The following is a 13,534-nucleotide window of genomic DNA, read 5'->3' on the forward strand; positions in this document are numbered from 1 at the left end:
CATGGCATTTCACTTGATGGGATCTGAAATGCTGTGAAGTCGTGTGACCCAGTTCCATACTGCCATGCACTCTGCAGCAGTATTTACATGAGTGCAACGTAAATGTAAAGTGCAGCATGAAGATGGTGCGTGCTTTGCACTGATGTAAATGAGTATACCAATGAGCAGGGCTGTGGTGAATCAGTTGTCAGGGTTTAAGCTCAGTCATATTTCTGCTGAATTGAGCAGGAAGTTTCCCATAGTTGTCTCCATAGGCATGATGCTGCCCCTCTGTCAGTATCCTAAAGAGTTCCTACAGTTGTTAGAACCTCACAGCCAGCCAATACAAAAAATAGAAATGCTAAATTCAGATTCTGTTGCATGAAACAAAGTATGGCATTTTTCTGACAGCTCCAGTTCTCTAGCTGTGTATGAATATGCATTCAAGAGGAACACATTTACTCCCCGTGATTTTAAAGCATTACCATTTTACATCTTAGAAGTCTTCTCAAAAACCAATTCATTCTTGATTAGTTACATCCCTCAAGGTGACCAGTTTCTTCTCTGGCTTGTGCAGAAGTTTGGGAGAAAACAATAATTTTAAGGGCCCTGTCTCTGTGCATGAACATCTTGCACAGAATCAGGGCCACTACTTAGTTAATATGTGCTGCTCCCTTGGCATACTCCAAGTCTCCTTCTGGCTCAGACTACCATGATGGAATTATACCTTGCAGAATCTGGGTATGCCCCTCTTCATATCTCAGTGACCTGCTTCAGAGAAAACATCGTATTTTTTTGTCTCCAGAGCAACTCAGTCTTTCTGGTAATCACATATACACTACTTAGCACCCCACTGGAGCATGGGTGCTCTGCATTCTCAGTGAACTGAACTGTCTTACCAAGTGCAACAAAGATGGCTTACATCTTTCTTCTCCCCTGTCCTCACCCTCACAAGAAGATTTCCAAGAAAGTAATTCAGCATCCTTTGCCTAGAAGTAAGGAGCCACTTTCCGTAGGAACTTTGTCCCATTTCCAGGACTCCTAAGCATACAGGAATTCCTGTAAAGAAAGTCAAGTATTGTCCAGGAAACTGTGTGTCACAAAATAGGGCAGATTCTATATGATGGAAATTATGTCTAAGAAAAATCAGGGTGGGTACACAGTGGTGTAATGAAGGGGAAAAAGAATCCCAACCCAACAGAAAAACACTAAAGCCTCAAAAGCCAGAACAGAGAGCTTGCCCATCAAGTACTGAAACTGAATGTCATTTGCAATTAATTGTTATAATAAGGTCAGCTGCCTTCCTAATTGATTTCTGATTCTTACTAAGGGATCGGTGCTGCTAATTAGTTTGCTTGTAAACTTCAGAGGACATGAATAATCAGAGTTTAGCAAGCCACACCAACCATAACTAATCCTTCTAGTTCTTCTGCAAAGAATACACTGTAAGCAAACATCCCGTGCCCAGCACTGCAGATGGAGCCAGGACTTGTTGCTCCAGCTACTTTTTTCCGCTGAGGTGCTACAAAGCACTCACAAGCAATGCAGACCTAGAAACCTTGGTCAGTTTTGAAGGAAGTGAGTTTCCTAGGTAGAATGGGAGCAGTGTGATAGCTCTGTCACTAGTATTGTAAAGAAAAGGATATTTAGCTCAAGCTCCCTGCCTGCTAAGCAGCTGTTTCAGGATCCATGAGTAGCCAAGTAGCATTTACAAAACCCCAAGGCTGTTCTAAGTTGGCATCAGAGCCTTAACATACCTTGATCAGCTTATAGACCACAGAGTGGAAAAAGCAGTTTAAATACTGCCATTACTTCTGCACTCTGGTTTTGTGCTAACCAGAAGTAAACCAGAGTAAAAGATCTGGCCTAGACCCTCTATCAGAATAGAAGTGGAAATAGCCTTTCCCTTTCTATAGACATTTCTTTGATTTTCCTGGAAGTTGCTGAGGTCTGTGTGTTCATAGTTAGAAACTGACTTTATTTCTGACTGTATTAGTGCCCTATTCTTGACTGGAACAAGACATATTGATCTAAATCATTGCTAATTAAATAGTGGCCAATACAAGATCAGGCATTCCCTATACACTTCTAAAACTTAAAAATACCCATGTGTCCCTCCTCACTGTGCAGCTGAACAAGTCCATGCATATAAATCAGGGGAGTAAAAGGAAAAAACCCTCAGGCCATTCAAAGCCCAAACTGATTTTAAAATTATTGTTATTAGTGAAAGCCTATTTTGCAGTGCAGCCCAAGGTGGTCTTTGGATTTTTTTCAAAAAGGAAAAAAAATCCCACTAATGAAAAATGTTGAGGAATGTCATTATACAGACTTTTGTTGGAAGAGCTGCCTAGGGACAAGCTCACCCCAGCCCTCCTTGGTTCAGATATTTAGTAGATCTAGCCAAGAACATGTGGTTACTAATGTTTGTGATACAGATCACCTGTCTGCATACTGCACTTTTTGTAAGGTGACCATCTGCTAGAACATAGGACTTTTTTCTGGAAAATAAGATAAATACAGAATAGAAGGAAGTATTCAAAAATGATGGGGAAAGCAGAGGAAGATTCCATTTAACAGATCAGTGCCCTCTATTTTGGTGACTGAAAAGCAAAGAGAAACCAAAAGGATCTGAAGTTCAGGTGAATTGTGTGGTTTTTCTATAACTCTAGTCTGTTATCCCTGAGAAAGTGTCATGAATAGGTTCAAAATGGTCATAAGGTGTTAGGTGTGAACACAACCCAAGTTTCTTCAAGGCAGGCAAATGAAGCCATAGTGACGTTGCTGGCTACAAATGTTTACAGTAGTCAGGGACTGCTAACTACCTTTAATTGCTGGAAGATGATCAGTGTTTTGGTGGCAGGAAATTTAATGTAATTCTGGCTGATTATGTCCTCCTTCAGGGATCTGGGTTTGAGCTGGGCTGTTATCTGAAAAAAGAGTTGCACTTCCCAAATGCTTGAGAAGTACCAAGCAAAACTAAAGAAAGAAATGACAATTCTTGCAGAATTTTCACATTTTTTTCTTTTTTCCTTCAGTTCGAATAATCTCTGACTTTCACTTTCTAAGAGCTTGTAAACCTCTTCTCCTTTCTGATGAACAAATGCCTTTTTCTTCTTTCTATAGCTGTTAACCTAAGCTGCAGCAAATATTGATGCCTTTTCTTTCAAGCTTGCATGTTCCTTTCTCAGCAAACAACTTGTGCAGACCACTCACCAAATCTTAACCAATACAGGAGACAGGGTTACAATGAGCTTGAGAAGCCAATGAAAAAGAAGGAACCGTGAACAAGAAAAACACAGGGAAAAGAGTGGAATTGAAATGTGCCATCTCTAGGAAGGTCCAAACCAACATCTTACATCTTATTACAACGGGTACAGACCTGAATATAGTTGTAACTGACCTAAATGCTGTGGCATAACCCATTTTATAATAAGGAAAACAAATCTTTTTATTTAAAAACAGTTGGTATGAGTAGTTTGATAGCTAGTATGTTGATGGAAGACATTGTCAAGGATCGTTATCTTCATGTTGAAGGCCATAACTTTCATTAACTGCACAGCTCTTGCAAATCTGATAAAGTTTAGGATCTAGGAACCAATTTATTTACTTTTAACCTTTTTTTTTTTTAAACTGAAAAAATAACTGCACCAAAACTAAATGTTTGTTCTGGGCTCGTAGTGGCAGCTAACTAAAACATACTTTTCCATGATGTCAAGAATGCTGCAGAAAAAAAAGTACACCAACAATACATCAGATGCAAGCTAAACCTAACAGCAGTAAGTTCTGTCACTGTTTCACTCAAACATCTGTATGCATGCATGCATATGTGTAAATACATACATGCACACACAGGTATGTACACACATCACGATTCATCTAGTGGAAAACAATCTTGTGTTATTAATAGTTTTAGTTTTTAATTGATAATTAACATTATTTCAGATAAGCATTGTCCAGATCCCTACTTTTTGAAGTTCAAAGCAAGTTTTCAAACTGCTGTATTAACACATTAAAGATGTGGGTTAGGATTGAAAATTTTTAATCTGAGACATATATATCCCTGAATTGGAGCACAGTTCCATCCTTATTTATCAGGAAGTCAGTGGGAGTAGAATCCAGCCCTTAGATCCAATGGTGTGGTTTGAGCCCAAAGATAAAAATAATTTTAGAAGAATTGTATTAACTAAAAGAACACCTATACATGTCTGTACTCTGTTCAGTATATATGCCTCATTTCAGCCCTTTAGCAACAGGGAACAGAATTTCTTGTGGCTTTTTGATAAGTAAGGATAGTGATGGTTCCATCACCATGTTACATCTGGTGTCAGTGTATATAGTAGCAGTACTGCTCTGCATGTCACACTCAAGAGATGCTCAAAACATTGTGTGGTATTTCAGAGACTGGGAGACATGCAGAAGCAATTCTGTAGGGAGGGTATGAAAGTCTTTCTAGTTCTGTAGCCTGTGGTGATTGAGATAGAGACCCTATAGCTGCACTGGGTGGTGGTGTCAGGCAAGGCATGCAGCCGAGCTCACAGAGCCATGGTGTTTAATCTCATTGTCAGATGGAGCAGGCAGCCTGGCACTGAATCTCCTCTCACAACAGACACTTCTGTTGTTAGATTAATATACCCATGTCCTTTTGTTTGGACAAAGGATCTAACAAACAATTTATATCTACAGAGGTAGAGCAACATCTCACAGAAGCTTTTGCTTCTGTGTTCTCTAGGGAATCTGGTTTTGAGCAGCAAATAATCTATTTGGGTTTAGATGTCCCTTTCCCCCTTTTTTTCCACTTTCTATTAAAGGCCCTTATGCACAGATAATACTATAGTGTTTTGGTTTTGATCTTGGTCATCAGAGCCTAAAAACGTTTACAGAAATAAGCAGTTGATTTCTTTAATGGTCTTATTCCTAAATTCAGAAGGAACTGCTTCTGTAGGTACGTTTATGTTGTCTTAGGATGTAGATCTTAGGTGATACTGCGTTCAGAAAGAGAAACATACCTTCTTTCTTTCTTGATAACTTTGGGATCACTTCTGGTTTTGCTGTCCCCTATAAGCAAAGACACAAAAACATCTCCCAATAAATGTCATCTCTTGTGCAAGGGGATTGCTCTGCAGAATTAAACATTTTTGCAAACTGCAACACTTTTCAGTTTTCACTGAGGTATCTGCAGTTCAGTATTTAATAATAAAAAGCTGGCTCCTCTGTCATCTTTCAACCCAAGCTGTTACTAATACAAGTAGTCAATTATATAACACCGAAGTTTAGTGTACTATGTTGTTGTTGGGGAAACAGTCACAAAAAGAATTAGTGATTTATCTAGTTTCATTTACTGCTAGCTAAATATCCAAGCATGCAGCAGAATTTGAATTCTATGTCCTTTAATATACCACACATTTTTCCTACAGCAGGTAATAGAAACCTGCAGTTGTGCTGTAACCATTAGACAATGCTCTGTCAATGGAACATCCAGATGCTGTGAGCAGAGGAGCAGCTTTCACACAGGATTGTGAGGAGAGTATGGAGTAATATATGTAACCAACAGCAGATACTTTTTTTTATCTTAACATTTATGGTGGTTAGTTAGATCATTCTGGTCCAGTGGCACAAGCTTATTTCCTGCTGGGCACTTTCTGGTGCTTTTCCATGTTCTTGTTTTGTGTGCGCAGAGCAATGGAGCATCACTTTAGGTCCCCCCCTCAAACCCCAGTTTCTCTCCACCATTTGTTTCTTTGCCATTCAAATCCCCATCCACTACAGCACCTTACCATGTTGTCTTGTAGACAGACTCTGCCTGTTTTGTATGTCTGAATAACCTTAGCTGAGGCATCAAGCAGATGACCAGCTTTGCCTTAAAGATGAGTGTTTTGTTAACTTTTAACTAATGTTAACAAGTTTAACAAAGGCCATTTATCTTGGTTACACTGTATCATAATAAATGGTACAGCATGCTAATGTGAGGAGAGAGAGAGTGTTGGTAATGCAAACCTACCTATAAACCTTGTCCTGCTGCTGCAGGTTAGTTTCTAGGGCTGCATACAGGTCTCTGGCTCCAGAACCTTGGCTGGAGGAAGGAGAGGGAACCGAGAGAAGGAATCAGTTAATCATTCCCACCTTTCAGCTCTTCTTTCCTCTTCCAATGAGAAGCTGAGAAGCTAGAGGGGAGAAGGCGGGGGCAAGACAGTTAGGTGGAGCTCAAACGGTGGAGATCAGCTGCAGAAATACCAGGCATGCAGAAGGGGGAAACAGAGAGTAAAGGGTCAGGGACTTGGAGGATGAGATGAAAAAAGTAGTAGGCAGTGATGTGAGTGTAAAGTGAGGATTAATAGACCAATGGAAACATGTGAACAGAGGGGAGGATTGATGGAATTATAGGATCTCTTTTACTGTGCATCACGTGTAGTTTGTATTTGTAAACTTTCCCGGACTTCATGCTAGGGAAAGCAGGAGCATAAGTATAGCTTATACTAGAGGAACACTGATGAGTTCCCATGGTTTAATATAAGGCTAATAATGCTGAAGATTATAATTTAGTAATGTGGCTAAATGGCTACTTTGCTTACAGGGTAGAAGGTATACATGCCACTAGTTAGCGGATACCTACTGAGCCTGTTTGTGGAGGACCATTAGCATTAAAAGGGCTGGATTCACCTTTTGATTGGTACCCATATCCTTTTCCCATAGGACCAAAGAAACAGAAAGACTTCATGGCTTGCTGGCCGTTTGTCCCTGCTCTGTGCTTATAGTGCATTGGTGTATATGAAGGCAGAGAGACAGGACAGTGGTGACTTGGTCTCATCTCTCATCCTTGTTTGGTCTGGTCTGCCAGTCTGAAGGTGATATTTTTTCCCTGTAGCTTGCTTGCTTTGGTTGTGCTGTTAAATAGATATATATCTGTGTATATATATGACTTTGCCTTGTGGTATGTATTGATTGGTGTTGTCAACGTGAGAGTTCAGTTATTGTAACAAAAACAGATTACTTACATGCACAGAGAGCAAACCATCTATTTCCGTGAGTTAAAAAAGACACAGAGAGAGAGATTTTGCAGATGGTGTTACTAGCTCTGAATTTCAGTGTTATTCTTTAACAGAGAATGTGGTTTCTTCTAGGGCAGACAGCAACACACACAAGGCAGACAACTCCCAAAATTAATCTAGCTATTCATATCAGACATAGTTGAAAGTGAAGTCAGAAAACATGCTAGAAACAGTGGTTTGTATGGGATTAAAGCTATCTGGAGAATGACTGAAGAGGAAAAAATGGGAAATTAGGGCTTTTGATTTAATTAAATCATATCCTTTCCAGCACAGGGAATAAAATCTCTCAAGGTCAAAATGATCCGAGTTTCCAGGGGATATCTCTAGTCCTAATGTCACTGCAGACCAGGGCTGGTGTGCCGCGGAGCACAGCACAGAGCAGGGGGTGGGAGTGGATGCACTGCACCCCTCCAGGTCCCGGCCGCAGGGCGGACCCTGGGCCCACCGTCCAGGGGGTCGCGCGGCCTGTGCTGCTGTTGCCTCCTTCGCTGTGCAATGATTACCACCTCCGTCGCAGAGGCTGTGAAGGAAGCAAAAAATTAAAACCGCAACACCTGAAAACCTTGGATGAAAAACTGTGTAGATGAGTGTTGTTCTTGTTCCCAAGGCAGATAGGAAACCGTCTCTTGTTGCGGTAGTTATCGCCCGGGTTAGAGGCGGCAACTCAGCCTTTCGCCGCTCCGGCTCCGGCCGCCAGCCCGGGCAGCCTCGGTAGCTCCCGGTTCGTGCGCTCCTGCCAGGCCGGAGCTTGTCCCTTTAAGAAAGTGCAGCACGGTAGCAGGGGCCGGCCCTGCCTCCCGAAGCCTGCAGCGCTGGAGCGGGGCTGGGGAATGGGAAGCAGTTCCTGATCTGGGTCCGAGCGAGCGCACGCAGCAGCCGCCGCAGCAACAGCCGCCGCCGCCACCACCACCCCAGCTCCGCTCGCTCAGCAGCATCCAGCGTGGGGATCAGGGCTCTGCCTGGCTCCCTGACACAGGGTGGACGTTCCTGAGCATTGAGCTCATCTGCTGTAAAAAGCAAGTAGGAAAATATACAGCTGGATAAAATTGGTAAGTCAAACTAAAGTCACATCCTCCTCCTTGGGCTGCAGTTTTCCAGTCTCTTAATTTGTAGTTTTTTGCAGGCCACTTTTTTATTGTCTTCTAAGCAGAGCAGCTGGGAAAACATGGAGGTAAAATAAAAGTGTAAAAAAAAGTTTGAGGATTTGTCAGTGTTTGTGCTCCTATTTTGAAACTCTCTTTCCACATTGACGCTCTGCTGCAGGAGTGGGGAAGGGGAAATCAGCAAGTGCTTTTGTATATGGAGGGAAAGAAAGCTGCTAAGAGTTGCAATGGCTTTTCTCGCGGAGATGATTAAAGAGGGAGATTTGGTGGGAAAAAGAAACAACATACTTTCAAGAAGCTTCAAGTGACTTGTCACTTACTTTTCCAAGTAAAAACAAATCTCATGTTATAGAGTTTTAAAAGGCACTGGGATGTGGCAAGCAGTAATAAGAATATTTTGAAAACTGTTACCAGTGGAAATCTGGATGCCAAAGTATGCCGAGCAAATGTTGTATTTGTTTGTTTAAATTTAACTAAATACATTGGCAGCTCTGGAAGAGCAGAGCATTAGATGCCCATTTCTCTGTGTCGGCCAGAGGGCGCTGTTGCTGCATCTGGCGTAGTCCTCCCTGAACTGAACTGGTAAAAATTCAAGTGAAAAATTGAGCAGAGATAAGATATTTTAAACAGTTAAAATAAAAATTGTTCACACATGCAGAAAGCTACAGTACACAGCATGCAGTTAGAGCAGCCAATGGTCGAAGTGTTGTTCCCTCCCTCCCCCCCCCCCCCCCTTAAGTCGTGGAGATAGTTTTTGTTCTTTTTCTCACCCCCCCCCCACACCCCCCCCCCCCCACACCCCCCTTTTTTTTCTTTTTCTAAGAGTTGATCAGAATTATAAAGGAAAATATAAATTCTGTTGACCAGCTCTAGAAATTAGTCTGGTTATGATCCTGTTATCATTCTGGAATGTGTGATAGAGTCAACCTGAATAAAGAAGGGGAGGGAAAATGTGGAATGTCTTGACAGAAACATTACCTCAGTAATTGTTTGTGAGATGAGGAAGGACTCTGTGTTCATCAAGTTGCAGGCTGGAGTTAGACATCTGATAAGGGAATGTATCCTTTGTATCCAGTACAGATGTGTAGCAGAGGTTGGAAATCTATAAGCTGAATAGTAAGACCTGTAAACCCTAATGACTGAAGCGCATATTGTCAAGTCGTTTGGGAAAGGGGGAGGGACATGTTCGGGCAGGCATACAGCTTTCTTTGTAGAAATCCCAATACCATTACTGGTACAAGAGGTGGTACAAGATATTGTGCCATATCCTACCCATATATAATGAAGAGTTAAAGAATACAGTAATAGACTGTCCTTACCTCTGTGTGTGTATACTTGTTTGTGCATACCCTGGTGTATATAATAATATTCTGCTGCTTTTAGAGTGGAAATTTGGGTTTCCTTGAATCAAAGGCTTTAAAAGGAATTAAGGTATTATTTTAACTAGTGCAGTTCTGTTGTGTGTAAAGAAGGAGTAAGTTGTCAAGTCCCCGTCTGATACAACCTCTATAACAACTTGAAGTTTCGATTGTGATCTGGGGCTTTGGTTATGCCTTGAACAACAAGATGTTTCTGTCTAGCTTTATTTCTGTTACTTACAAATCACTTGCAGTGGAGTGGAAAGATCTGCAGATTTTGAGTCCTTAATGTGAGACATGCTGGGAAAAGCAGATTAAAAGAACTGAATGATCTTATGGAACATGTTCATTCAGACTCCCAATTATTGTATCTCATTGAAAAGCTTAGACTGCTACTACCTTCAATGAATCAGTGGAGTATGTAAGCAGAAGTCAACTTTCTTACTACCTGCAAGAGGCAGTTAAACAGTTATTGTGAGGCAGTGCATCCTTAGGATATTGGTAGTTCTTCAGGAAAAAAAATAGACATTTCTTTATACTCCTTATGGTTCATTAGACATTTGGGTATGAATGGCCCTTTGAAATGATTTACTGGGTCAGAGGAAAGATATCCCTCTCCAGTTCCTCTCTGAACTAACAGGCACTGGTCAGATGCCTGACTGCTGCTTCAGTAATTTACTGAGGATCTCTTTCACTTTCCTTCGAACAGACTACTTGATGGGATTACTTAGCTGCCCCCCATGTCTTGTGCAGGACATGTTGGACCCCTGGGCAGTGGAGCAAGTTCATTGAGAATGATAGAGCTATCAGACTTCCTGAGACACATTTGACCCTAGCAGATGCTTGTCTTGGTAGGAGCCTCATTTTTTCACTGAAAGTGTGTCTCTATCATCACTGATGTTCAGCCAAGCTCTTATCATTTGCATCTCCCTGTCTATTTCATTTGTCTGCAAGACGAGTTTAATATGGTAGTTGAAATTATTTCACTTCAGTTCTCCTACTTGCCTATATTTCAATTTAAATCTTTCCTTCACAAATGGACAGTTTTCTGCACCTGATCTTGTTTTTACTATGTTGTTTAGAAATTGACTTTAGTATGTGTTTTATTTTACTCCTGAGTGGTTTTCTTGGAGTTGCTTTGTACCTGAGAGTCCACACTATAAGTCTATCTGTGGCTGATGTTGAGGTCATACAGTTAACTCCTGCAGAGTCTCCAAAACATGAGCTTAATATGACCTAAATGTGTGATTTTTAAAATGTGAAGAAATCTTCCACCTATATTTATGCCATATTAAAGAAACAGGGATTCCTTGAACAGTTTTTTTCATTAGAGACTGCTCTTTTAACCTGCCAGTAGGCACCTAAATGTTGTTGGTGCTATAAATTCTGTGCCTGCCATTGCAGTGCTTGTCTACTGCTTGCTTATGCTGACAGTAACTCTGCTGAGTGAGCCTAGCCAGAGCAAGACTCATGGTTACTCAAGAAATTGCTGACAGTTTGGCTTCTAATATTATTAGTTTTGATCATTGTTTTGCAGAGGTTCATGTTATTGTTGTTAATTTGACTTAGAGCATCTTATCATAGTGTATTTAATGAAGCCTACTGCAAAATCCTTTCTTTAAGAATGGTTTTGACTTCATGTAGTGAGGGATGTTACCACAGGTTAGGAAGGCTTGTGGTGCTCACACAGCTGAAGTGAATCTGGCCTTGTTCTCTGTCGTAGATAAAGCCTCTTTTTGCTTTATGTAATAGAAGTAGGATCCCAACTTAAAACCTCAGTTTCATATCAAAGACTTACTGTGCTCATAGTGTAGTAAGCTGCCTTGCTTTTTGACAAGATTTCATAGACAATTTTTTACACTGAACAGTGATAGATGTGGGTTTATGTCCGATTTATTTGCCTGTCTCTACTTTTGCAATCATTTGGAATGCCACGTTTTCCATTATACAAGGGATATGTTTATCAGTACAAATGGAGACCTCTCAAGTTGTTGTCCTGTGCAACACCAAAAAATGTTGACTTGCAAAGAAGGTGAAGGAAAGTAAATAAGATTTAATAGCTCTGAAGGTGGAGATGGAAATTAATTATTGCAGGAATGTGTTCCCCAAATAATAATTTCAGTGGAGTAGATACCTTTATGCAGCTAGACCTGACTCTTCCAAACAGACTACATCAGATCTGCCAATGCTCATATGCATGAGCGTCCTCCAAGGAATTTATTTCCATCTTCACATATGTACAGCTGTCATCTTGTGTCTGAGACAGTTGGTGATTGAGCTGTTTCTTCTTCTTATCTGTAGTTCCAAAGTTCTTTTCTTCTTTGCTAGACTCATCAGAATCCTTGGAAAACTTCAATCTCTCTTTAATCGTAATCCATTGTTGAGAGTATTATTTCTTAAATGTAAAAAATGATGAAGAACAATTTTTAAAAAAGCTTCTAGGCACACTACCAGTTTAATTATACTTTAAAAACCTGGTAGTGACCTAATATATCATTAAATAATCACATTTAAATACTACACTGACCTTGGCAGCCAGTAAATCAAAGCAATGGTGAAATCCCTTTTGTTCTCTTTGCTACACCCTGAAACCTGTGAAATAATCTGAGCACTTAGCTAAACTATGTAACGAGTCGATGTGTTTTGGAGCATGAAATTGGGAAAAAATATAGGAATTTCTAGATTCCTAGGGACCAAAAAAGGCCCTGCTGAGATCCGTCCTTCCTTTTTGTAATCAGATAAATTCAAGAGACCATGGATTGTAAAGGTTCTATGAAAAGAAATGACAAAGTGGCAGCTGGCAGTGCTATTATTTAGTATGGGCTGCACTTCTCGGTGCCTTCATTAGAAAGGATAATTTTTATACTCAATGCTGTTTGCTTACTGTCTTGTCAAATTGTCCTTTTGGGAAGGGTGGTAGTGGTGGTGAACTGATTCACAGTGCAACTGCTGACTTTTAAAATGGAGCATAGAACAAAACTGGTTCTCAAGTCTTCATCTGCATCATTTTTAGTTTGTTCTGTTTGAGAGACTTGACATGGTAAGAAGTGTGGAGAAGCAGTAGGAGCATCAAGTAATGAACTGTCTTTTATGCCATGTGGTGTATAATGCAATATCCAGGTGCAGCAGGTAGGCTAAGGGCATCCTTTGCAACTGCCCTTTCCAGTTCTTTTCACTTGTGCATCATGTCTTTTTTAGCTGGGTGTTCTGTCATTTAGCCAATATGATGTGTTAGCCAGATCGTGTGTCTAGCTCTGCAGTTTCTTTCTAGATGTATCAAGACCTGTAACTTTACCCTACATCTGTCTATTGACTGGCACGAACATATAGCTATGTTTATTTTGAAATCCACGGAAAGTACATGGAGAAACACTGTAATTTCATTTCTCCAAGAGAATCTTTTCCAGCAGCTGATAAAACCCAGGCTCATGCCAGATGAAAAGCTCTTGTGTTATCATTTTCAGTTAATGAAAAAAATAAACACCAAATCCCTTACAGCCGTGGTTTTATAAATACTATGCATATGTACGTGCATGCCTAAACTAGTGTTTCACTCTCATGTTGACAGCTTGTGCCTTTGACAGTGGGCTGGGCATTATCATACACTTTCAGGTACAGGACTCTGCAGGGATACAGGGGATGGATGGAAGGTTTGGTTTTGTTTTTCTTTTTTTCTTTTTTATAAATACACCTTACTGCAGCTGAAGCAGACCCAAACTAAAGTAAAAGCTTCAGTGTTTGCATCAAAATGGTATTTTTTTTGTTGGATTTTTTGAGAAAAGATGCAAAAGGCTCTATTTCATCTTCTGGTAGGCAAACAAAACATTTTTCTGACAATTTGATACTTCAGTAAAATGAACAGTAACTTGATTAAATGTGCCGAATTTGTGTGTGCTAAAAGGCAGGAAGCTGGGTTTGCTTGAGCAGAAAGGTGCATTGGCAGCTGGGGCTGAACTACCTCTTGGCACACACACCTATCTATTAAGTGCAGATCCCAGTAAGCTGAAGGATTATTATCTTTCAAAAATCTTGGACAGCTTCACCAGTG

The 13,534-nt window shown here is 40.6% G+C and overlaps 1 protein-coding gene across 2 annotated transcripts in view; it reads left to right on the forward strand.

The window, feature by feature from the left end:
- Nucleotides 1–13,534, forward strand: part of DAAM2 (dishevelled associated activator of morphogenesis 2) — a 205,539-nt gene that overhangs the window by 19,407 nt on the left and 172,598 nt on the right. The window contains exon 1 of one of the 2 annotated variants that reach the window (XM_040612104.1): nt 7,887–8,074. The exons of the other annotated variant lie outside the window; for it this stretch is intronic. The gene's annotated coding sequence lies outside the window, so the exon portion shown is untranslated. Of the gene's footprint in view, nt 1–7,886; nt 8,075–13,534 lie in introns of those variants that run through there. 2 annotated transcript variants of the gene reach the window in all.

The sequence above is a fragment of the Falco naumanni genome, chromosome 12, assembly GCF_017639655.2.
Source record: "Falco naumanni isolate bFalNau1 chromosome 12, bFalNau1.pat, whole genome shotgun sequence".
Taxonomy (NCBI): Eukaryota; Metazoa; Chordata; class Aves; order Falconiformes; family Falconidae; genus Falco; species Falco naumanni.